The 26,460-nt window shown below is 42.8% G+C and overlaps 3 protein-coding genes across 5 annotated transcripts in view; all 3 read right to left on the bottom strand.

Annotated features, from left to right (window-relative positions):
* Nucleotides 1–2,439, bottom strand: part of LOC137426715 (uncharacterized) — a 49,879-nt gene extending 47,440 nt beyond the window's left edge. Inside the window, exon 1 of one of the 3 annotated variants that reach the window (XR_013623623.1) lies at nt 2,018–2,426. The gene's annotated coding sequence lies outside the window, so the exon portion shown is untranslated. Of the gene's footprint in view, nt 1–1,818; nt 1,850–2,017 lie in introns of those variants that run through there. The other 2 variants (XM_068115519.2, XM_068115520.2) reach the window with 2 other exon arrangements.
* The window catches only part of DTD1 (D-aminoacyl-tRNA deacylase 1), a 903,613-nt gene that overhangs the window by 474,856 nt on the left and 402,297 nt on the right, over nt 1–26,460 (bottom strand). The gene's annotated exons all lie outside the window — the stretch shown is intronic.
* Nucleotides 1–26,460, bottom strand: part of BTBD7 (BTB domain containing 7) — a 643,025-nt gene that overhangs the window by 414,383 nt on the left and 202,182 nt on the right. The window lies entirely within an intron of this gene.

The following is a 26,460-nucleotide window of genomic DNA, read 5'->3' as shown; positions in this document are numbered from 1 at the left end:
GATGTCCCTGCTCTCACATGTTGTGTTTGTGTCCTTCCCCCTCTCTCCCCAACTTGTCTACCGCTCCCCTTATTTTTGTGTTTTATGTGTCGGTTTGACTTTTCGTGTGATTAATGTTAGCTCTTTCCCGAGCCTCGATCTTGTATAAAAAAAAATTTTTTAAAAACCCTTGGTGGATTTACTGGTATGTTTAGGGTCATTGCCATGTTGCAAGGTCCACCCTCGGTTGAGCTTCAACCTTATTAAGACAGATGGCCTTATATTATCCTCAAGCACCCTCTGGTGCAATGAAGAATTCATAGTGGATTCTATGATGGTGAGCTGCCCAGGCCCTGATGCAGCAAAGCTACCCCAAACCATAATATTTCCACCACCATGCTTTACAGTTGGTATCAGGTTCTTGTGGTCAAATGCTGTCTTTGATTTTCGCCAAACATGTCTTCTGGTACTGTGGCCAAATAGCTCTACCTTTGACTCATCTGTCCAGAGCACATTGTTCCAGAAGTGCTGGTCTTTGCCCTAGGTGGTCATTGGCAAACTTTAGTCTTGCCCTGATGTTCTTTCTGGACAGCAAAGGTTTCCTCCTGGCACACCTCCCATGTAGATCAAATTTGTGCAACCTCTTTCTAATGGTAGACTCGTGCACTTTGACATCAACAGTGGCAAGAGCTACTTGTAGGTCCCGTGATGACATTTTGGGGTTCTTAGAGACTTCTTTCAGCATCTTGCGGACTGCTCTCAGGCTGAACATGCTGGGGCGGCCTGGCCTGAACAAGTTGGCAGTTGTTTGGAATCTTCTCCACTTGTAGATGATCTTCCGGACAGTCGAATGATTGATTTCAAATTGTTTGGAGATCTTTTTAAATCCCTTCCCAGACTCGTAGGCATCTATAACCTTCTTTCTGAAGGCCTCAGAGAGCTCTTTTGATCAAGGCATGGTGACGCCGCACACTTCAACAACAAAGAGCAAACCAAACTAAATGTCTGAAGTTTAAACAAGACAGGTTCCTCCAAGATCCTCTCCAACGATGTTCTAATCATTTGCACCTGAGCTGGTGCACCTGATTCTAATTTTAGGTATTTGAAGTAGTGATAAATGTAGGGGTGTACTTACTTTTTCCACATGCGAAATTTGCATTTATGTTTATTTAAATTATACAATGGACTACAAAATGTAAATGTTTCATGATATTTGTTATATTATATCACCTTTATCTATCAATATTGTTGAAATGAAGATCAAACAGCTGTATGTTGAAATATGTTGAAAAAGTCAAAACTTTACATGGGGTGTACTTACTTTTTCACGTGACTGTATATGTAGGTATACATTGCCTTTGAATGACATACGAGTATGTGGCAGATATATTTGTATATAAATGTTGTTGATTACACATTATATATGTAATTCTATGAAACTATATGTATGTGTTTATTATTTATTTATTTGCCTTGTATACTGTATCGCCGTGTCCTGGAATTGTCTTTTGTTCGTTCTACAACAATTTGAACACCCTTCGTTGATAGATATTTGTGTAATTGCACTATAATTACAAATTTATCACGTGTGTCAAACTTACCTTTTATAACCTCTTCTCGCCCCCACCCCTGACCCTCTCACCCCCCAAAAAAGCCCCTCCAAACACCGAATCTGGAACCACATTGTTGAACCGCTATTCCTGTGCCTTGACGTTCGTGTAAAACTTTTTCTGACGATAATAGTAACGTCAGCACTTAACAACCTTTACATCCTTCGACATTGTAATCATCCTAAGTTGTAACGCATGTGTAAAGAGTGTAGCTGCGTACTCTGCTCACCGCGTGCTGTGAACGATATTCTCAAACTCGTGGGTGTAAAGATAGCAGCACCACGACGTCCCCGTTTTACATTTATGACGGTGTCATGGCGCCATTCCCTCCCTGTCAGCTATTTATATCGTTAAACAATCCGACGATTCAGCTGCTTCGGGTTAAAGTGAAACGAAAACTCGAATTTCTAAAGTTCTCAATAACTCACCTGTTCACGTGTTACCTGGAGCCTGGTGCTGCCTTGACGGTCAAGATGGCTGCTTTAAGATTGCAAGGTCCTGAGTTTGAGCCCCTGTCATGCCGTTCAATGAACACCAGGTCGGTTGAGTGAGCATGTCATCCTTCCGAGGTTTGCAGAATGAGTACCAGCTTACTGGCAATCCGGTTCGTGAAAGACTTTGGCTAAAAACGTATTTACCTTTAAAACAACTTAATGTGCACCTTCGTCCGAATCCCGCACACCTCGATCGATATACTGTATTGTTAATTACGACACGATCAAATTGCTTTCTTACTTTTGAATTGCATCTTCACGTGGAATATCCGTGCACCTTGCCGTACCTCTGTGACGTCATGTAATTACGCTCCTCTCGTTCATGCATCGAAATCTTTACGACAAAAGATTCTCCTTAACTCTCTCCGAAGCCGTAAACAGGCGGAGCTGAAACGCGACCCGTACGTGACGTCATCGTCATTGCGTTGCCGAAAGACGTAAACAAGCGGAGATGAAACGCGACTCTCACGTGGCGTGACGTCATTGTCATTGCGCTTCAGCCCGGCGGGAATCAAATTTCGACCCCAGCGCTGATGATCCGCCAAGGCTGTAACTCTTAGCTCTGCTCAAAGCAGCAGGTGAACCCTTTCGCTGGCATTTTAACATCTTCACACTGTGTTTTGTGCGTTTACAAATACTTTTCATTTACAAAATTTACATTTACAAATTATTTTAATTTACAAATTTTATTTGCGTTTACGAATACTGGATTAATTGGTGATAAAAAAAAAAGTATCAAATGACTAGAGACGGTTTCGTAACGGTTGGAGAGTGTCCGCTCTGAGTCTCGGAGGTTCGAATCCCGACCGAGTCATTCCAAAGACTTTAATATAATGGAACGTGCTGCATCCTTCCTTGATGTTCAGCATTTGAAAAGCACGGAGCGGTCACAAACAACCATAGGTTGGTAATAATAGCGCAGGTTTTGATGGGCAGAATTATGACTCCTCCTGCGTCAAAGTTCCCTATAAAATCAGGGGCGTTAATCGCCATTCAAAAGTGAGGGGACATTTTCTGGGAAAATTATTTTGAAGTAAGTAAGATGACTCTGTTTTTTGTCATTTTCATGAATTTGATATAATTGCATAAATAGTGACAAATATGAAATGTGATACCAAATTTAAAATTGAATTGACGATATATCAGGAAGTCGGAAGACTTTCTATGTAAGTACGAGAATGGCACTCGGTAGAGCGCACACCTCCACCAGGCTGAACAGTTTATGTTTTGTATCCCACTGATAGGCTGGATCTGGATTCGGACCTGAACCAAAATTTAATCGGCCTGTTCTTATCACCGAACCAACTCGTCCATAACCTTTTAAAATATTATGTTGTATATCCCTTTTCGCCAGATCTCTCAATGGTGATGAATCACTTAAAAATTAAATAATTATCGTATCCGAATCCATATTCAGATCTTCACCAAAATCGAATATATTTGTCCTTGTCAGACACCCAACCTCTCCACCAAGTTTCGTCCAAATCCGTCCATAACGTTTTGAGATATCCTGCTATGTACCGTATAGTTTTTCGCCAGATCTCTCAATGGTGAATAATCACTTAAAAATTAAATAATTACTGTATCCGAATCCATATTCAGATCTTCACCAAAATCGAATATATTTGTCCTTGTCAGACACCCAACCTCTCCACCAAGTTTCGTCCAAATCCGTCCATAACTGACAATTCCTCAAAAAATATAACCTACCAAGATAGGAACTTACTTGTAAACCTATAAAAGTACCAACCAATGTGGAGGATTTCCACATCAAATAGCACTTATTAACCCTTTGTGTGCTGCATCTGTTGATTTTTTCTCAAAATTTTCAATAAAGTTACATTTTTTTACGTTAAAAAAAAGAAGAATTCGCATCTTGTGACAAATCTGCGACAGCAGCGCACAAAGGGTTAAACGTTTGGACAGTATCGCTGAACTACAAAATTGACAGAACAAAAATAGCCCATTTGTAATTATTTTCAGACAGTAACTCAACATTGGGTTCAGCTCAGTACTTTGTTCAAACACGAAGCTACTGCATTTAACAGTGGGAAGGTCCACGACGCCTTAATTTTTCATAACTTGAAAGGATTCCACGAAAAGTAGGTGTAGCTAAATATTTACGCATTGGCAAATGAAGTGTCAAGATGGGTGGGCCTACGACTGTCAATCAGCCTGAAGGGGGGCAGGGCCACAACACACATTTGACTGTACGTACTAATTAGAATGTTAGATCGTCTTTAAAGTATGTACAGTGCTGTAACTTTGCAATGTGAGTACGTCTATAAAGTATGTACAGTGCTGTACCTTTGCAATGTGAGTACGTCTATAAAGTATGTACAGTGCTGTACCTATGCAATGTGAGTACGTCTATAAAGTATGTACAGTGCTGTACCTTTGCAATGTGAGTACGTCTATAAAGTATGTACAGTGCTGTACCTTTGCAATGTGAGTACGTCTATAAAGTATGTACAGTGCTGTACCTTTGCAATGTGAGTACGTCTATAAAGTATGTACAGTGCTGTACCTTTACAATGTGAGTACGTCTATAAAGTATGTACAGTGCTGTACCATTACAATATGAATACGTCTTTAAAGTATGTACAGTGCTGTACCTTTACAATGTGAGTACGTCTATAAAGTATGTACAGTGCTGTACCTTTGCAATGTGAGTACGTCTATAAAGTATGTACAGTGCTGTACCTTTGCAATGTGAGTACGTCTATAAAGTATGTACAGTGCTGTACCTTTGCAATGTGAGTACGTCTATAAAGTATGTACAGTGCTGTACCTTTGCAATGTGAGTACGTCTATAAAGTATGTACAGTGCTGTACCTTTGCAATGTGAGTACGTCTATAAAGTATGTACAGTGCTGTACCTTTGCAATGTGAGTACGTCTATAAAGTATGTACAGTGCTGTACCTTTGCAATGTGAGTACGTCTATAAAGTATGTACAGTGCTGGACCTTTGCAATGTGAGTACGTCTATAAAGTATGTACAGTGCTGTACCATTACAATATGAATACGTCTTTAAAGTATGTACAGTGCTGTACCTTTACAATGTGAGTACGTCTATAAAGTATGTACAGTGCTGTACCTTTGCAATGTGAGTACGTCTATAAAGTATGTACAGTGCTGTACCTTTGCAATGTGAGTACGTCTATAAAGTATGTACAGTGCTGTACCTTTGCAATGTGAGTACGTCTATAAAGTATGTACAGTGCTGTACCTTTGCAATGTGAGTACGTCTATAAAGTATGTACAGTGCTGTACCTTTGCAATGTGAGTACGTCTATAAAGTATGTACAGTGCTGTACCTTTGCAATGTGAGTACGTCTATAAAGTATGTACAGTGCTGGACCTTTGCAATGTGAGTACGTCTATAAAGTATGTACAGTGCTGTACCATTACAATGTGAATACGTCTTTAAAGTATGTACAGTGCTGTACCTTTACAATGTGAGTACGTCTATAAAGTATGTACAGTGCTGTACCTTTACAATGTGAGTACGTCTATAAAGTATGTACAGTGCTGTACCTTTGCAATGTGAGTACGTCTATAAAGTATGTACAGTGCTGTACCTTTGCAATGTGAGTACGTCTATAAAGTATGTACAGTGCTGTACCTTTGCAATGTGAGTATGTCTATAAAGTATGTACAGTGCTGTACCTATGCAATGTGAGTACGTATATAAAGTATGTACAGTGCTGTACCATTACAATATGAATACGTCTTTAAAGTATGTACAGTGCTGTACCTTTACAATGTGAGTACGTCTATAAAGTATGTACAGTGCTGTACCTTTACAATGTGAGTACGTCTATAAAGTATGTACAGTGCTGTACCTTTGCAATGTGAGTACGTCTATAAAGTATGTACAGTGCTGTACCTTTGCAATGTGAGTACGTCTATAAAGTATGTACAGTGCTGTACCTTTGCAATGTGAGTACGTCTATAAAGTATGTACAGTGCTGTACCTTTGCAATGTGAGTACGTCTATAAAGTATGTACAGTGCTGTACCTTTGCAATGTGAGTACGTCTATAAAGTATGTACAGTGCTGTACCATTACAACATGAATACGTCCTTAAAGTATGTACAGTGCTGTACCATTACAATGTGAATACATCTGTAAAGTTTGGACTACAACATTTATAAACTAGAATGGCACTTATAAACGAGAGGGCATACCTCGGCCAGGGTGAGCAGTTTACGTTTTGTATCCCTCTGAAAGGTCAGATCTGCATTCAAACCTGAACCAAAATCGAATCGGCTTGTTCTTGTCGTCTACCCAACTCATCCACCAAGTTTTGTCATAATCCATCCATAACTTTTTGAAATATCGTGCGAAAAACTTTGCACCTCTATATCTCCATAACCGCTCCATGGAAAAAAATGGAAACATGGCTCATTGTCAAGTATTCCCCATGGGGAATAAGGTATGTTAATTGGTGATATCATTGGTGCTTTCATTATGACGTCATAATTCAACAAGTGCAACCTTGATCCGATCAGTATGAACATTTTTGAGTCATCCAGGGATGATTTGGTCGACAGATTTCAATTGATGACATCATAGATCACGTTGTTCGGTAGTCATGTTGAATTGAACATAAAAAAAACTTTTAAAATCTTCTTTTCAGGAACGGCTGACCAGATCGATGCAAAACCTCATGCACATGATCTACTAGCCTTGGGGAATATAGGGTGTCCATGAATAAATCACAGATCACTTTGTCTGGCAGCCATATTGGATTTAACCTAAAACCTTCTTTAGAACGGCTGGACAGATTGAGGGGAACCTTCACACACATTCCCCTAGCCATGGGGATACCATGGTGTTTACGAATAAATCATAGGTCACATGGTCTGGAAGCCATGTTGGATCAAAGGAGACTATATTTCTCTGAAATAGCTGAACCTATCGAAGCGACGCTTTCCAAATATCATCTAACACCATAGCTGCACATTGTGTGAAAATGATGATATCATAGGTCAGGTGGTTTGACAGCCATCTTGGATAGAAAACGAACCTTGTCCAATCAATATGAAACTTCACACACCTTATCCCCTACCCAATTGGAGCCAGGGTCGATTTATGATGTCATAGGTCACGTAGTTGGGTAGCCATATTGGAACTAAGCGAAAATAAAATAAAAAAACCCTTTGAAACCGCTTGACCAAACAATGCGAAACTTTAACTAATTGATCAACTTTCCATGGGATATATAGTTTGGTAAGAGTGATGTCATCAATCACTGGTCTGGCAGCCATATTGGATCAAAGGAAAAAACCCCTTTAAAAAACGGAAGAGTTGGCTCGCATCAAGTCCACAAGACTGTGCAAAGTATTCTCCTCGTATAAATACCATCTAGTTTATAGAAGTACTCACAGGTATAATGATGTGTGTGGTTGGTGCTTGCATGCTTCATTTGAATCTCCTGGAACTTGAGAATTTCTGTAACTTTTGTGAAATACTTAGATATCTTTACCTTCAGCACCGAAGGTGGACAGAGGAGGTAATGTTTTCACCCGTGTCTGTTTCTCTGTCTGTCTATGAACAGGATATCTCAAAAACTTGTGGACGGATCCGGACGAAATTTGGTGGAGAGGTTAAGTATGTGACAAGGATGAAATGATTAGATTTTGGTGAAGATCCGTATCTGGATTCGGATCAGAAAATATTTAAGTAATTCTTCACCATTGGACTAAAACCAATACATATATCAGGATATCTCAAAAAGTTGTGGACGGATTATGACAAAACTCGGTGGGTGAGTTGGTTGGATGACAAGAACGTGCCGATTCGATTTTGGTTCAGATCCAGATGCAGATCCAGCCTATCAGTGGGATACAAAACGTAAACTATCGGTGGGATACAAAACGTAAACTATCAGTGGGATACAAAACGTAAACCCTCCAGCTTGGTGGAGGTATGCACTCTACCAGTGCCGTTCTAGTTTTCAACTCTGCCATGCCGTTGTGACTCCCTCCCCGGTGCCATTCCCAATAAGGGTTCCACAAAACCCATCCGCATCTCTTTCAAAGCACAATCACGTGACGTACAATGTAAGTATTATGCACAATGTGAAATTACGCCATGTTTGTAAAAAGTTTATCAAAGTGCATGATCGGTGAAGATTTTGGTCGGTTGCATGGTGGAGGTTATCCTATAGTCCTATTAGGGTGTACAGACCGTGTAGCCTTCCCCAGTTCTGACCTGCCACCATTGATGGAAGACAATCCGCACGGCGATCCAACCTCCTTGGGTTTCAGGTGCGTGGGGGTCATGGAAGGGAACGTTTGAGCGGAACAAGATCGCGGCTCAAACCGCGCCAAGCGCTAATCCCGGCAGATGGCCCGCTGCTGACCTCCCGACCAGTAGGGACCTGGTATTACTTACATTTGCCAAGTTGGAGTTCCGACATTGTCTGGGGATAGCCGCGGATGTGCGCGCGTGTTTGCCAAGGACGGAAGCCTTGTCCGGGATACATACTTCTGCATACCCGGGAGACTTCCTCCACGTTTGTACATTTCCCCACCTCCGGACATCTTACTTTTCTTTATCCATTTTAAAACGTTCCTTTTTTTTTTCATGGCTCACCTCTTCTCGCTTACACACCTTCAATATAATACATCTAGTTATAAGTTATAATAGCCTTGTCGGTTCACAAAGGGACAGGAGAGGTGATTGTGATTGGTGTGTACAAGTGCCAGGTTTATTTCTTTGTTTGCTTTAAGAATATCTATGCTATAAGAGAGCTATCTGTGTGTGTATGTGTATATGTATGAGTGCGTGTACGTGTTTGTATATATGTATGTGTCGCCATTTTTCTCAGAGAAGGCTAAACGGATTTTCGTCAAACTTTCACGGGTTCCTCAGTGAATGCTGGGGATTGTTTTAAGGAGAGAAAAAAAAAGATTGTATTTTTGGGGATTATTGTTCACCGCCCCTTTCCTACTCCATCTCCAGGTGCTCCCTGACATCATCTCCAGGCACTGAAGGGGGCCCAGCGATGACGCGCGCCGATAGTGAGCACTCAGTTTTCACTCCGTTTGTTTGTTTTCTTGTTTGTCTTGGTGATATCTCAGCCATCCTTTGAGCAAAGAAGCTGAAATTTGGGCACAAGAATGAACAAGTGCTTTGGCAATAATAGTATTTTTTTAATTTTTGGATTAATCAATTACCTACTTGATTATTATCAATTTATTAAGTACTTATTTATTTTCTTTCTCATTTGGTCAATATCCCAGGCACCTTTTGAACTACAACAACAACAACATGCATTTTAAGGCCATTTTCCCTGCTAGAGCGGGGGTTAGCCTTGCGGTCCCCATGACAATCTTCTCCATTTTGCCCTATTTTCTGCATCTCTCCTTGTTAACCCCCTTGCCCGCATTTCTTCTTCCACCATCTTTAGCCAAGTCTTTCTCGGTCTTCCCCGCCCTCTACTTCCTTCTACATTAATTTCCATCACTCTTCTCAATCAGTCACTTTCATCCTTCCTCAACACATGACCAAACCATCTCAACTTGTTCCTCTTCACAGCATCAATCACAGGCAATATTCCCATCATCTTTCGCAATTCATCATTTGTCTTCCTCTCTCTCAACGATACTCCGCACATCCATCGAACCATTCGCATTTCCACCCTTTCCAGCCTTCGTTGCTGCTCTACGTTCATTACCCATGTCTCGCTCCCATAAATCATAACACTTCTCACACATGCAGCATACACCTTTCCCTTCAGCTTCAGCGACACTCCCCTCATCATCAGCACGCCACTCAGTTCCCGAAACTTCTTCCATGCACATCTCACTCGAGCAACTGTTGCCGAGTCTGATCCACCTTCTCCATTCAGCATGTCTCCGAGGTAGCAAAATGTTTTCACACCTTCCAGCTTCAGGCCGTCTCCAAGATCCAACTCAACATTTCCTCCATCTGCAGCTCCCTCTGTGCACACCTTACATTTGAATGTAGCTGCCACACTGGTAAATGACCCTCTCAGACCACTACATTTTTGATGAACCCACTCAGCGCACATTGTACATTGAATGGAGTTCACTCCGACACCCTTCCTGCACACAGCACACAGCCACTTCCCAGTTCTTTCCACCTCACCACATGCTTTACCACTTGCCATCACCTTCGTCTTTCCGATATTCACCTTCAGACCTTTTGTCTCCATACATTCCTTCCACTTGTTCATCTTTTCCTTCAGTCCATCCATACTTTCCGCAATCAACACCAGATCATCTGCATACAACAACTCCCACGGTAAACCTCCTTTATGTTCTGAGCCAGCACCTCCATCACAGCTACAAATAGTAGTGGACTTAGTACCGACCCCTGATGCACTCCCACCTTCACCTCAAACTCACCACTGTTCCCGTCCTTCGTCCTTACAGCTGTGCGCGCTCTTTTGTACATTGCCATCACTACTCTGATCAACCATTCCTCCACTCCTAACTTCCTCAATGCCCATGTCAATACTTTGCGTGGAACCCTATCGAATGCTTTCTCCAGATCAACAAACCCCAAAAACAACTTGTTCCTCTTCTCTATGTACTTCTCCTGCAACTGCCTCACAATGAAAAGCGCGTCTGTCATTCCTCTTCCTGGCATAAATCCAAACTGCATTTCGTCGATCTTCACTTTCTTCCTTATCCTCCTCTCCAACACCCTTTCCAATACCTTCATTCCATGCTCCAATAACTTTATCGCTCGGTACGAGACACACTCCAGAGGGTCACCTTTCCCCTTGTATAGAGGGACGAGGGTACTCAGTTCCCAATCCACTGGAATGCGGCCTTCTTTCACCACCAGATTACAGATCTCTGTCATTCTCTTCACTCCCCAACTTCCTGCTGCCTTCAACATATCTCCCACAACTCCCGTTGGCCCTCCGGCTTTTCCACTCTTCATTGCTTTTATCGCTTCCTCAACTTCCTTCTCAGTCATCTTCTCTGCCGGTCCTAAAACTGGGTTACTCTCTATGTTGCCATCCCATTCATTCTCTTTATTCAACAGCATTTCCATATATCTTTTCCATCTTCCTTTAATTCCATCTGGGTCGACAACAATTTGTCCCACTTCATCCTTCAAGCAACTCACCCCCATCACATCACACCTCTCTTTCGCTATCTGCTTTGCAATCCTGAATACCGTTCTCTGACCCTCTTCCAAATCCAAGCGTTCTCCGACCATTTTCCAACATGCCTCCTGCGCCTTTGCTACCTCTTTCTTTGCAGCCTTCTTGGCTGCCTTATAACTTTCATGCTCTGCTGTTTCTGCTCCCGTACCCTTCGCCTTCTGCCACTCCTTGAACTTCTTCCTCTTCTCGTCAATCCTCTTTCCAACTTCATCATCCCACCACCATGTTTCCGAGTGCCTCGGTGGTCCTTTTGTCCATCCACATACCTCACCAACGGCTCCCAACAGACTAGCTTTCATTGACATCCAACCACTTTCAAGCTCAACCACATCATCCTCGACCCTACTCAGCCTCTCTTTTAATGCCTCCCTTACTGTCACCTCTTTCAACCTCCACACCGAACTAGGAAGCCGGTATTTAGATATTACAGTAACCAAGTGATTTGGCTGTAAAGGGTATTTTTTCCGGCGTTGCCTGGGGGAAGGAAGAGGGAGGGGAAAGAGAAACTGTATATATATATATATATATATATATATATATAAATATATATATATATATATATATATATATATATATATATATATATATATATCTTTGTGGGGGGTGGGGGGGATGCTTTGACAGGTCCGGCTGTTTTTGGAGGGGGCGGGAGTGGGAAGGGTGGGAGGAAAAATTCACCCATGTGAAGAGTGCTTTAACCTCAGTGTTGCCCAGGTAAAAAAAGAAATTGTAACCTCTGCCACCAACACCAGGTGGCGCTACACGGTGCACATTTACATAGATAATTTACATCCCTCCCCCGGTCCCCCACACTCCTGCATGAGGCTGCAGCCACATAGCCCATGTTATCTCCCACACAAAGTTGTACTGTATTTGTATTTGTACCCTGAGTAAAGTATGTAGGTGTTTATAGCTGAAGTGCCTGGTGTTGCTCAGGTGAAAAAGAAACATTAACATATTTGGAATGAGGGCAAATACAATGGAAAAGCAATTACATCCAAATCAGAATCCATCACAAATGCCAAATCAACATACCTTTAGACATATTCATGACCTCGGTGTATTATTGCAGAGCCTTGGGATATACAACATTTGTGGTTTTGTTGGTGCTGTCTTCTTCTTCTTCCTGAACGTCATCAAACTTATAGTTAGGCAGTTAAGAGGAAGCATCGTTCATTTTTTCAGGAAAGCACCAAATTTGGCACAGATGTAGTATGGACCTATACAATTGTTTTCCTGAGGGGCGCCCAAAAATTCAGAAAATTCAAAAAATCCAAAAAAATGTCCTGGATGCCGTGAAAATGGGGAGAAAACGGGTATTGATTCGAACTGTAGATTCTGATATTGTGGTCTTGGCAATAGCACACTACTTTACCTACCAGTCATACGGTGTGGAGGAACTCTGGATTGCCATTGGCACTGGTAAAAGCTACCGCTACCTTGCCATCCATAAAATTGCCACCGGCCTTGGCTGCAGGAAGTCTGAGTCTTTGCCATTATTTCATGCATTCACTGGCTGCGACACAGTGTCATTTTTTGCCCAAATTGGGAAAAAGACAGCCTGGAAGGCTTGGGAGGCATACCCCAGCATCACGCAGACCTTTCATGCTCTCGCTTATAGGCCATCTGTGGACGCTATTACTATGGAACTACAGAGCATAGAAAGATATGTTGCCATCCTCTATGACCGGACTACCGAGATAAAGACAGTGAATGACATGTGCCGACACTTGTTCACGAAGAAGGCAAGAACAATTGATCACATTCCCCCAACAGCAGATGCCTTCGAACAACTCCTAAAACGTGCATGTTTTGGACACGTATGGAGTCAGGCACTTGTGCCCTACCCAGAACTTCCATCACCAGCTGATTGGGGCTGGATGAAAACAGGGACTTCTTGGACACCAATTTGAACCACAATACCACTGATGCAGGAGGCATGTTCAGAGCTTACAAGCTGCCATTGTAAGTCGGCCTGTAAAGGCAACTGTAAATGCTCCAGGGCAAATCTGCCCTGCACATCACTGTGTGACTGCGATGGACAGTGCTTGTAGTACTACGCGTCTGTGCGAGAGCCTCCACCTTTCAAGTGCCCACAATATTTTAAGTTAAAACTGCAACTATGTGTAACTTTTATTAATTAATACCATTCCATTGTTATCAGAGACCAATAAAACAATGTGTATCACTTGGAATTGAAATTTTACCTAAAATACTATGAGAGATTCAAGGAAAATGGAAACACCATGGCGGCCATCTTGAAATTAAAGATGATGGATGCCAATCTTTATGCAATTGATCCCATTGGATTCAGAGACCATGAAAACATGGGGTAAGACACTGGAACTGTGGTGTATAGAAGTATAGAAGTTATTGAGTATAGAAGTTATTGAGGGAAATAGGTCACAGAAGGCGGTCATGTTGAAATTCAATATGGCGGCCACCAGGGGTTCTGAATTTTTGGGCGCCCCTCAGGAAAACAATTGTATAGGTCCATACTACATCTGTGCCAAATTTGGTGCTTTCCTGAAAAAATGAACGATACGCCCTATTTTTCGGTCTTAACTGCCTAAGTATTAACTCAGAAACGTGATCAATGGCACATTCACCAGCATATATTCAACGAAAAGCATTTAATTCCACTTCTAAGGTGACACCAGTACAGTATTTACCACACGGATAATGTAAAAATACTAGTTCATTATTTACCACAAGGAGAATGTAAAAACACCAGAACAGTATTTACCACACTGAGAATGTAGAAACACCAGTATAATACCAGTTTTTCATTGAATATGTGCTGGTGAATGTGCCGTTGATCACGTTTGAGTTAAATTTGATGACGCTCAGGAAGAAGAAGAAGACCTACCACCAACTTCGACCGCTTCTGGGGAATTGTTTGATTGCATCTGAATTGTTTGATGATTGTGTTCAAATGTCTGGTAATTGTTTTGTATTTATTTATGCGGATGTGAACTTGTATATAACTGTCATTAATCAAAAAGGCTTCGGCACTAACTATAGAGCGATTTATTAATTTATTTATTAATCCCACAAAAAATCGACCATTTTTCTCAAATATTTAAAAATACATTTTTTTTTGTCTAAAACACTCCCTGGCACTCACTAACAAGCCCCTGAAAGTTTGACGAAGATCCGTTCAGCCATCTCTTAGAAAAATGGCGACACAGACATACACACACAGGCAAACGGCTCTCTTATTGTATAGATTATTTAATTTTTTGATTAATTGTTTAATCAATTTTCAAAGTTACAGATTCGGATGAAATGGTATTGGTTTAGGTATGCTATTAGCCAAATGATTAAGATATTATTTTACGTTTATCATTTATTTATTTTGATTATGCAATTAATCAATCAATTATTGTACTTCGCTCCCTCTCAATTCCATCTCCACGTGCTGCACAGCGGCCGGCCTTAGGTGCCCCGGCAATGTCGCATGCTGAATGTCGCATGTCGCATGAAAGCCCACTTGGAGTTTGCAAAAAAGCACCAAAAGGACTCTCAGACTGTGAGAAACAAGATTCTGTGGGCTTTCATGTGTCTTTCACTGAGAAGAGGCTTCCGTCTGGCCACTCTGCCATAAAGCCCAGATCGGTGGAGTGTTGCAGTGATGGTTGTCCTTCTGGAAGTTTCTCCCATCTCCACACAGGATCTCTGGAGCTCAGGTAGAGTGACCATCGGGTTCTTGGTCACTTCTCTTACCAAGGCCCTTCTCCCCCGATTGTTCAGTTTGGCTGGGCGGCCAGCTCTAGGAAGAGTCCTGGTTGTTCCAAACCTCTTCCATTTAAGTATTATGGAGGCCACTGTGCTCTTGAGAACCTTCAATGCAGCAGAGATTTATTTTGTAGGCTTCCCCAGATCTGTGCCTCGACACAATCCTGTCTCTGAGCTCTGCAGGCAGTTCCTTCGACCTCATGGCTTGGTTTTTGCTCTGATATGCATTGTCAGCTGTGAGACCTTATATAGACAGGTGTGTGCCTTCCCAAATCATGTCCAATCAATTGAATTTACCACAGGTAGACTCCAATCAAGGTATAGAAACATCTCAAAGATGATCAAGAAAAATGGGAGGCACCTGAGCTAAAATTTCAAATGTCATAGCAAAGGGTCTGAATACTTATGTCAATGTGATATTTCAGTTTTTGCTTTTTAATAAATTTACAAAACTTTCTAAAATCCTGTTTTCTCTTTGTCATTACGGGGTATTGAGTGTAGATTGATGAGAGAAAAAAAGAATTTAAACGATTTCAGCATAAGGCTGCAACATAACAAAATGTGAAAAAAGTGAATGGGTCTGAATACTTTCTGAATGCACTGTATACACATACACACACATACACACACAAACACACTTGCCATTTTTCATGAATGACATTTTTTCAGTCTGCGTTGACGTTCATTTATTCGTTCATCAACCGTCTCGTTCATTTCGAAAATGGGAGTTTCCACACAACGCATGAATGTTCACGATCCCCAAGAGGAAGAGGAAGTGTCGCACGTAATCATCAAATGGCAAGTAAATGACATTTTTACAATTAAATATTTCAAATAAACTTATTTAAAGTGTATGTGCACATAACTTATCAAATAAGAACGAAGAAATATCTCTCGGCAATTTCCTGTCTCTGTTACTTGGGCGGTGTAAGATATATCGCTCTGAAAAGCTGCGATTATTTAATAGGCAATTTGCCGTCTGTGGCGATACGTGAACGAAGCTTCGCCCCTCTCCCAACATTGTTGACTATGTATAAAGTCAAACATTTAATCGTGACGATGGAAACGTCCGACGCGAATTCTTCATAAATCTCGGCAATTTCCTGTCTGTGTCATCTTGGGCGGTGTAAGATCTATCGAGGCGTGAAAAGCCGCGATTATTTTATATGTGTCGGCAATTTTCCGATTTCGGCGTGTGCGTTTATTTTTTCAATTATTGCTGAAACCGAGTCTAAAACCATCGATAAAAATGAAATCAGATGGTGAATTCGAGATAAAATCATGAGGGTGACTCAATGAATGGGCTTTATTTTACAGGCCTTTGAAAATGCATTTCATTCGATAAACAGAAACTTTCATCGGATTTTATTCCCGCTTTTTTTCAACCGAGTCTAAAACGATGTTAGCGACCGTGAAAAATGAAATGAGATATCGAATTAGAGTTGAAATAAAACTGTGAGAGAGAGCAAGACACCACAGGCCTAACAAAACAGGCCTCAAAGCCATGCGAGTAAAAGACCCTCAAAGCTATTTGTTTTTGAAGCCTCTTCCAGAATGGGTTTTCCAGTGGTTTGAAATGGTTTTTCAAATGTTTTTCCAGAACCACCAACGGCTACAAGCGTCTTCATTGAACTCAAAGCTGTGTGCCGGCCGACTACAAAACCATTTTCCTTTCTTTTATCTTTTCCGTGTCTTTTTATTTATTTATCTTTTCCGTGTCTACCCGGTGTGTAACCTGGTTAGAATAGGTACACAGTATCCCCGCGTGTCGTAAGAGGCGACTAAGAGGGTTGGCATCAGGAAGGGCATCCGGCCAAAAAAACATTGCCTCAAAAAGAGAACCATGACAATTACCACTACATATGAGCAGGGTACAGCCCGAAGTGGAGATCGGTTTCTGAGGTTTGGGACATGGAATGTAGGGACAATGACAGGGAGATCAGGTGAAGAGGTGGAAGTATTGGTCAGAAGAAGAGTGGACAAATGTTGTGTGCAAGAGACGAGATGGAAGGGAAGTGGTGTGAGAATGGTGAAGGGTAGGCAGGGACAGAAATCCAAGTTTGTGTGGCAAGGGTGCCCAGAAGGCGTGAATGGTGTTGGTGTCCTGTTTTCTGAGGAGTTTGTAGACAGTGTGGTGAGTGTGACTAGAGTGAGTGACAGGTTGATGATGGTGAAAATGATGATTGGAAAGCTCTTGGTGAACGTCATCTCGGGATATGCTCCGCAGGTTGGTCGGAGCGATGAGGAGAAGGACATGTTCTGGTGTGCGATCAAGAAGCTGATGGAAAACGTGAAAATGAGGAAGTTGTTGTGGTAGGAGGAGACCTAAATGGACATGTGGGAAGGAGTATGGACGGTTTTGAGGGAGTTCATGGGGGTTACGGATATGATGTGAGAAATGGAGAAGGTGAAAGGATTTTGGAGTTTGCTAATGGACCTGATTTGTTGATTTGTAAGACTCAGTTCCAGAAAGGGGATAATAAGCTTGTTACATACACGTCAGGTGGGTCGACGACAACCGTTGACTACCTGATGGTGCGTAGGCGAGATAGGGGGCACCTCCGGGACACAAAGGTGATCCCGGGGGAGGATGCTGTTTCACAGCACCACTTGGTTGTCTGCGACATAAGGGTGAAAGGTGCGAGTAGAGCTCAGCGGGTGAAGTACCAACCGAGAATGAAGGTGTGGAGGTTGAAAGAGGTGACAGTAAGGGAGGAATTAAAAGAGAGGCTGAGTAGGGTAGAGGATGATGTGGTTGAGCTTGAACGTGATTGGATGTCAATGAAAGATAGTCTGTTGGGAGCCGTTGGTGAAGTATGTGGATGGACAAAAGGACCATTGAGGCACTCGGAAACATGGTGGTGGGATGATGAAGTTGGAAAGAGGATTGACGAGAAGATGGAGAAGTTCAAGGAGTGGCAGAAGGCGAAGGGTACGGGAGCAGAAAAAGCAGAGCTTGAAAGTTATAAGGCAGCCAGGAAGGCTGCAAAGAAAGAGGTAGCAAAGGCGCAGGAGGCATGTAGGAAAATGTTCGGAGAACGCTTGGATTCGGAAGAGGGTCAGAGAGCGGTATTCAGGATTGCAAAGCAGATAGCGAAAGAGAGGTGTGATGTGATGGGGGTGAGTTGCTTGAAGGATGAAGTGGGTCTAATCGTTGTTGACCCAGATGGCATTAAAGGAAGATGGAAAAGATATATGGAAATGCTGTTGAATACAGAGAATGAATGGGATGGCAACATAGAGAGTAACACAGTTTTAGGACCGGCAGAGAAGATAACTGAGAAGGAAGTTGAGGAAGCGATAAAAGCAATGAAGAGTAGAAAAGCAGGAGGGCCGACGGGAGTTGTGGGAGATATGTTGAAGGCAGCAGGAAGTTGGGGTGTGAAGAGAATGACAGAGATCTGTAATCTGGTGGTGAAAAAAGGCCGCATTCCAGTGGTTTGGGAACTGAGTACCCTCGTCCCTCTATACAAGGGGAAAGGTGACCCTCTGGAGTGTGGCTCGTACCAAGCGATAAAGTTATTGGAGCATGGAATGAAGGTATTGGAAAGGGTGTTGGAGAGGAGGATAAGGAAGAAGGTGAAGATCGACGAAATGCAGTTTGGATTTACGCCAGGAAGAGGAACGACAGACGCGCTCTTTATTGTGAGGCAGTTGCAGGAAAAGTACATGGAGAAGAGGAAGAAGTTGTTTCTTGGGTTTGTTGATCTGGAGAAAGCATTCAATAGGGTTCCACGCAAAGTATTGAGATGGGCATTGAGGAAGTTAGAAGTGGAGGAATGGTTGATCAGAGTCGTGATGGCAATGTACAAAAGAGCACGCACAGCTGTAAGGACGAAGGACGGGAACAGTGGTGGGTCTGAGGTGAAGGTGGGAGTGCATCAGGGGTCGGTACTAAGTCCACTACTATTTGTAGCTGTGATGGAGGTGCTGGCTCAGAACGTAAAGGAGGGTTTACCGTGGGAGTTGTTGTATCCAGATGATCTGGTGTTGATTGCGGAAAGTATGGATGGACTGAAGGAAAAGATGAACAAGTGGAAGGAATGTATGGAGACAAAAGGTCTGAAGGTGAATATAGGAAAGACGAAGGTTATGGCAAGTGGTAAAGCATGTGGTGAGGTGGAAAGAACTAGGAAGTGGCCATGTGCTTTGTGCAGGAAAGGTGTCGGAGTGAACTCCATTCAATCAAAAATGTAGTGGTCTGAGAGGGTCATTAACCAGTGTGGCAGCTACATTCAAATGTAAGGTGTGCACAGAGGGAGCTGCAGATGGAGGAAATGTTGAGTTGGATCTTGCAGACGGCGTGAAGCTGGAAGGTGTGAAAACATTTTGCTACCCCGGAGACATGCTGAATGGAGAAGGTGGATCAGACTCGGCAACGGTTGCTCGAGTGAGATGTGTATGGAAGAGGTTTCGGGAACTGAGTGGCGTGCTGATGAGGAGGGGAGTGTCGTTGAAGCTGAAGGGAAAGGTGTATGCTGCATGTGTGAGAAGTGTTATGATTTATGGGAGCGAGACATGCGTCATGAATGTAGAGCAGCAATGAAGGCTGGAAAGGGTGGAAATGCAAATGGTTCGGTGGATGTGCGGAGTATCATTGAGAGAGAGGAAGACGAATGATGAATTGCAAAAGATGATGGGAATAGAGCCTGTGATTGATGCTGTGAGGAGGAACAGGTTGAGATGGTTTGGTCATGTGTTGAGGGAGGATGAAAGTGACTGGTTGCGAAGAGTGATGGAAATGAATGTAGAAGGAAGTCGAGGATGAGGAAGACCGAGAAAGACTTGGCTAAAGATGGTGGAAGAAGAAATGCGGGCAAGGGGGTTAACAAGGAGAGATGCAGAAAATAGGGCAAAATGGAGAAGATTGTCATGGGACGGCAAGGCTAACCACCGCTCTAGCAGGGAAAATGGCCTTAAAATGTATGTTGTTGTTTTGTTGTTCCAGAATGGGTGGAGCTACTTTCTCAATGGAGGAAGCCACACCCCCAGACAGACATTCGACAGTCAGAATCACCCACGGATAATATATGTATATATATATATAAACATATATATATATATATATATATATATATATATTTATTTATATATATATATATATATATATATATATATATATATATATATATATATATATACGTATATATATATATATATATATATATATATATATGTCAAGTAGTAGATTTGTTATTGCCTAAAGTTCAGATATAGACGTTGGATGCTAATGTGTTATGATTTAAATGTTGTCTAAAAATGCTATTTCATAAAGTTAATAAAGGGTTTTTGCTTCGTTTTAGTTTTGGATGAGAAAAGGCTCGCTGAGGTCATGCTGAACAAATTGTATACGTGTGCTTTTTTCGAGGCTGGTCGTAAAACCACGCCCACATGCGCGTGATTTTGTGTAACGCGAGTAGAATGTTTAGAGTGCAGACATAAACCTATCGTTAACCATATGTATTTTGTATTAATCACAGCAACGCATGACTCTGTATAAACATGCTTTGGATTACTCATGTACACAAACCCATAAAATATATGGGTTTGTTTGGCTAAGCATACACTCTCCTCTTTGTGAGTTATATTTCTGTTTTCTCGGAGCCCAGAGAAACAATTGGTCCAAATGATAAGGAAGGGCTGACTCCCCCGAATGATAACGGTGGGAGGGACTCTCGCCAGTCGCTTCGTTCTCTCGGAGATTTTCTGATAATCGTATTCGTATATAAGTGAATGAGAATCAATGCGTTTTCAGGAAGGCTTGACTTGGCATGTTCTTGCTGTAGCTTGCTGTAGATGTCTTGTCTCCTCCGGATCTGTATAAGTTGGCTTTAATAAACTGCGTCATTTTTCAGGCTATTTGTGGACTTCTTTTGCAAACGAAGAGCTGATTCTTCACAGATGGTACCAGGAGTGGGGTGTCAACAGACGCGGAGGACGGGAAACGGAGCCCGAGGGACAGGAGGAAGGCTGACCTGAGGCCGGCGCCGGCACGTTGATTTGATTAAAGGTGGGAGTTGTTTTATATCAGAGGGCTATTATTCCAAATTCGTACCTTCCTCCCTCGCGCGGGTTCAGTCTCCTTGTCTTCCCCGCTGTCTGCACTCGAACAGAAATTGTAAGTAGAGGCTCATTTAGGCCTCAGAATGACGTAGCTTTGTTAAAGCCAGGATAAACAAGTAAGGATACAAGTAAGGACTTAACAGTAAGCTTAAAGTTACAGTTAGCACCAGGAGGGGAAAATGAGGTCGGACAGCCATATAGGTTGAAACCGGGTGGCCAAGATTTTTCCAGGAAGGAACAGCCCAGAGACAAGATGGGGTATGCCATTGCATGCCAGGGAAGGAGGGCTGTGGTTAACTTAGACGGCCAAAGGGACATGGCCAGGAAGGGTGAAATGCGTAGGTACCAGGTAGGTTTGACAAGAAGGTAGTGACAACTACGAGGTCAAGCCAGGAAGCTCTAGACTAAGTTCTAGACAAGAGGTCCAGATAAAGCAGGCCAGGATCTGGTGGACAAGAGAAAATAAATAAGCTCACAGGAAATGGGCCAGGTGGCCACAGGGTGAGAAGGACAGGTTAGGTTTTGAAATATTGAAAATTGAAGCAGGAGCTGCATTGTAGGAATTTGAAGCTTCAGAGCCAAAGGAAGCAAGTTCAGGAAGCAAAGTTCAGGACAAAACAATTAAGGAGGTAGTTAAACAAGTAAATCAGCGAGTGATGCCGCTGGACCAGATACCAGACCAAGACCCCCCAACCCCCCAAGACCTGAGCTCAGTCCCGGGGCTCTAGGCAACACCCCCCACCCCCCCCCAAGACCTGAGCTCAGTCCCAGGGCTCTAGGCAACACCCCAACACCCCGCCCTGCCTTCCCTTTCTTCACCTCAACCCACCCCCCGTCCAACCAGTCCCAAAAATCCTTTTCCTTGAATGAGAGACGTAACATGAATGAGCAAAGATTGTTTGGGAGTGGCTGGAGAAAGGCATGATTTGAGTCGATCTGAGTTTCGCGCGAAGAATGGGAGACTCACTCGTATATGAATGAGGAATGAATGTATATTGGGATGTTAATTGACGTGTGTGTCTGGCCAATGTGTTTGTCTGTGTGTCATGTGCAAAGCAGAGGGTTTCGGTGTGAAACTTTGTAAGCGATCTGCTCGACTTGGGGGAAATTCAGGCCGGGAATGTCCATTTTAACGTCTATCCGAGAGAACAGGCGAGGTCCTGAACTGAGTCCGGATTTTCATCTGTTTGGGAGTTGTTTGGGAAGCGAATTGATATAAATCGGGTCAGGAAAGCACCCGGAGTGCCCTTGTCGATTTACTGTTGATATGAAGCGGTTTCTTGGAGATGGTTGCAGAATTCGAATCAATATGTGTGTTTTACTTGAATCGAAGAGTTCATTCAATGGCAGATATTGTGTATTGTATGTGTGGGATGTATCGCTGAGGCAGCTCACCTTTGGAATTGGTGTCATATAGTGCATTTTGGGTCAGAGAGGTGGAGCGTCGGAGATCCTGTTTTTTTGCGATGTTCACGAGCTAGGGATGAGTTCTGACAGCTCAATGTTCTGACAGCTCACTACATGTCAGGTCGTAGATTTGTTATGACAGCACTTTGTTATGACAGCCGACTGCATGTCCCAACGCGAGGTAAACCCCGCCGCGAACGCGAATAGAGCGGCGTGCAGGGAGTGTTGGGATTCGTGTGGAGGCACGAGGGTGCGCGCCAGGACGGAGGGCGGCGTGGCGTCGTCGCGTTGAGATGGTTGTGCCAGGTCGATCGGCGATCTCTGAATTTAAATCGGATTTTTGTCATGTGTGTTGTGAAATTAAACGTCTATCCGAGAATCCTGGCAATGGTCGTTTAACTAAAGTGTGGTACAAACCTGTGTTTCCGCCGTGCGGCTCCGTGGAAGTTTGGGTAGAGGGATATTGTGTGTTCAGACAGGAGCCGAGCGAGCCGCGAGTCACGGGTGTGCTGTATGAGATTTGCTCAGAGTGCTGGCGATAACTCGCCCACTCTCAGAGGAGGATGTGTGCCCAAATGCATTGTGGGTCATTTCGACTTTGCTGGATGTCGGACGTTCATGTCAGACGAGCCATGTCGGAATAGTGGCCGGCTGCGACATATATGCCAGGCAATGTCACAGGACGAATACGTTACTTATAAGATGGATTTTTATTTAAGATGGATTTATAAGATGGATAGATGGATGGATTTATTTAAGATGGCTAAAATAAACGATTTCAAGACAGAGTAATTAATTTCCGGAGCCAAGTTCCAACAGGAAGTCTTGTTCATACAGTAAGGTACAGTGCGGAGTGGCGGCTGGAAGATGCATCGAAGCATTTGGGATGATCGATGCGCCGGACAAAGGGTATGCTGGCGAGCGATGCTGGTAAGGTTAAGTTATTAAAATTGGAAATTCATTAATTTGAGCAGAAATGTCACGTTTCAACAGAACGCTGATCCGAGGAAAGAGGAATATCGAGGTTTCAACTGTCGGTATGTGGTGTGGCTTGTGCCAAGGTGTGGGCGCGAGGAGGTGTGTTGATGAAGCGTTGTGCGAACGAGGAGGGATGTGCGAAAGGTGCACCAGGTAGAGAGGTGCTGCATTGTGAAGCACGCCTCGTACGGAAGTTCCTGGACGGATTGTGACGGTTGTTGGATTCGTAGGAGCTAGCATTTTGCGATGTAGAGCCTCAATAAGGGTCATTTGTCTGTCTGGATGTGGTTCTTGCAGGGAATGACGCCGGACTTGTATTATTTGCGGAAAAATAAAGCGCTGGTTACCCCAATTCGAAGTTTGACCTTTTAAAGTTTAGTTGACCTTTGTTCGAGATATGCAAGGGAAAGGTCAGAGGTAATTCACTAACCTTGGAAGAACGACAGGCGGAGTCAGTCTACAGGGTGTTGCATTGGCATTTCGATGCTGTGGATTATATCGTGCCTGCCCGGAAAGGTGATGTCCGGTGCTGGGGCTGGCGACATGCCTCTGTTATTTGTCTGTCTGTCGGTCTGATTGTAAGTCTTTGGTACTGGGAGGGCTAATTGAGTGCTTAGGCGTCATTGTTCCATGGAGGCAGGTCCGGGGGTTTTGGTCCAGCCTGCAAGGAGTCCAGGGGCTTGTTTTAGGGCTGGGTCGCCAAAAATGGGATGCTGTGCCCATCTGGATGTAAAATTATCCATCAAGGACGGGGAATAATGTGCAGTGTGATTGGGTAAGAGGTAAAGGCCATAAAACACCAACCCCATGAGGAACGAAATAAATGGAGAGATGTTGGGATCACATGATGGTTGGGATTGAAGAACAACCTACTGGGATTTCAAACCTGTGTTTGGGTCTGGGGCAACTGGGTGATGGGCAATAGTGTATGAGTGAGTAATTATGATCTGTTTAAGTGTAAGAGGCGGTGGAGAAGAAAGGGGTGATGAAAAGTTATTTGTTTAGTGTGAAGTAGGTTGGTTGCTTATTTGTCACAGTAAGATGAGAGTTGTGTTTTTAAGCTTGGTCTTTAAATGAATTGTTGCTTGGAATGTGTTGATTGGAAAAGTGATTTCTGATCGCTGATCCGATCTGGTTTTGAATTGTTGATTTAATTTTGAATTGATTGGAGGTAATAAGGATTTGTGTTGATTTCCTGATTTGAGTTGATCTGGAAACAAAGACAGATGGGATTAATGTGTATATCAGGAACATTTTGGAAAAGAAATATGGATATATGACATTACTAAAATATAACCAAGCAATTGAGAGTTCTTGGGTTAATGGGATATAAATAAATGCATCTACAAGTTGATGGTTTATAAAAAAAAAAAAAAAATTTAGTTCTGGATGATACTTAAACGATGAACAATGTTGGCAATATACAAAGAATGTGACTTGTTTTTTGGGGGGCAAAGTTATGAGTGGTTGTGGGCAAACGAAGATTAATTTAGATTTATCATAGTTAAGTTCGAGGAAGTTGATTTGAAGCCAGAATTTCATTTGGATGCCAGAAAGGAGAAAGGAGATGCTGAAAGCCAGAAAGGAGATGCTGTTGTCTACTCTGAATGACAGGTGGCGGTATCCAGGGCGCTGAGGAGTTTGTTCACGTTGTAAAGTTTGTTTATTTAGTTTGTTTATTGTAGAGAAGAGTGCTTTTGGGATTCCGGAGCCAGAGTGGATAATTTGAGAGTAGTAGGTGGTCCATGTGAAGCTTGGGAGTGAACTGATTTGGGTTTAATAGGCACAAGCTGGTCTAAACAGGGTGAGGAGGATGGCGTGATTGATGATGTCAAAGGAGGCGTTGAGGTGAGGAGGATGAAAATGTTGAGGTTGCCGGCATCAGAGGAGAGAAAAGGTCGCTGGTGATTTTGAGGAGAGCAGTTTCAGTACTGTGGCTGGAGCAGAATCCGGATTGGGATGTTTCATACAGGTTATTGGCAGAGTGGTGATATTTGAGTTGAGTGGCCACAGCACGTTCCAAAACTTTTGACAGAAAGGGTAGATTGGAGATGGGTCTGAAGCTATTTAGGGTGTCAGGGTTTAGTCCAGGGTTTTTCCAGAATGGGGGTGAAGTTTCACGAGTTTTGGGGAAATCGGTATGTGAAGCTGGATTAAGTTGGAACTGCTTGATGAGCCATGGAGATGGATTGGGTTTTGTTGTTGGTTGTCTGGGAGTTCGGTTGTTGCATTGCCAAAGGTTTCTGTGTGGTGGACACACTCGTTGGCTGTTGTCTTGTGTGACGTGGATGGAGATGTATGTGGCTGTGTGTGGCTGCCTGGAGGGGAAGGCGGCTACAGTGGTTGATATTGGTTGTGGGTTGTCCGGGGTGCTTCGATTTGCATAAGGGGTGAAGATTGGGATATTACATTATTTTGAGTAAGTATTGGCATGAGTAATTACAGAAGTAATTATGAGTTATTATGAGTAATTAGTGGTATGAGTATTAGTTATGAGTTCCAGGTGTTGAGCTAGTTATGCTAGTTATCCAGCTAGTTATGAGTAAGTGATTATTTTAGTAAACTTACATGTTTCGCTGTGTTGTGGATCTGGGGACAAGCTAGTTTGATGGGTACCCTGGGGTCTTCAGCGTGTCTATGTGTTTGGCTATCTGTTACACCGGACTCTTGAATGGGTTTTCATGAGACGAATTTCAGACATAACAGTGAGAATCTATTTTGAGCGAATCACAGTGGGTGAGGAAAACATTGTGTGTGACCAGACACCAGAACTGACCAGAATTGAAATTGGAAGTAGACCAGGTTATTTCTATTATTTGTTTACTCATGAAAATAAATAAATAATAGGGGGAGGTTAATGGAGGTTAATGGTGGTTTGTTTGTGTTAATGGAGGTTAATGGTGGTTTGTTTGTGTTAATGGAGGTTAATGGTGGTTTGTTTGTGGTAATTCTAGTTGAAACTCTCGCTGAAGTAATTTTCGTTTATTTTTATTTTTTGATTCGATTTGAGAGTTGAGATGATTGATTTTTTATTA

This window comes from Myxine glutinosa, chromosome 5 (assembly GCF_964187855.1).
Source record: "Myxine glutinosa chromosome 5, kmMyxGlut1.1, whole genome shotgun sequence".
In the NCBI taxonomy this organism is placed as follows: domain Eukaryota; kingdom Metazoa; phylum Chordata; class Myxini; order Myxiniformes; family Myxinidae; genus Myxine; species Myxine glutinosa.
This window is presented reverse-complemented; position numbering and strand designations above follow the sequence as displayed.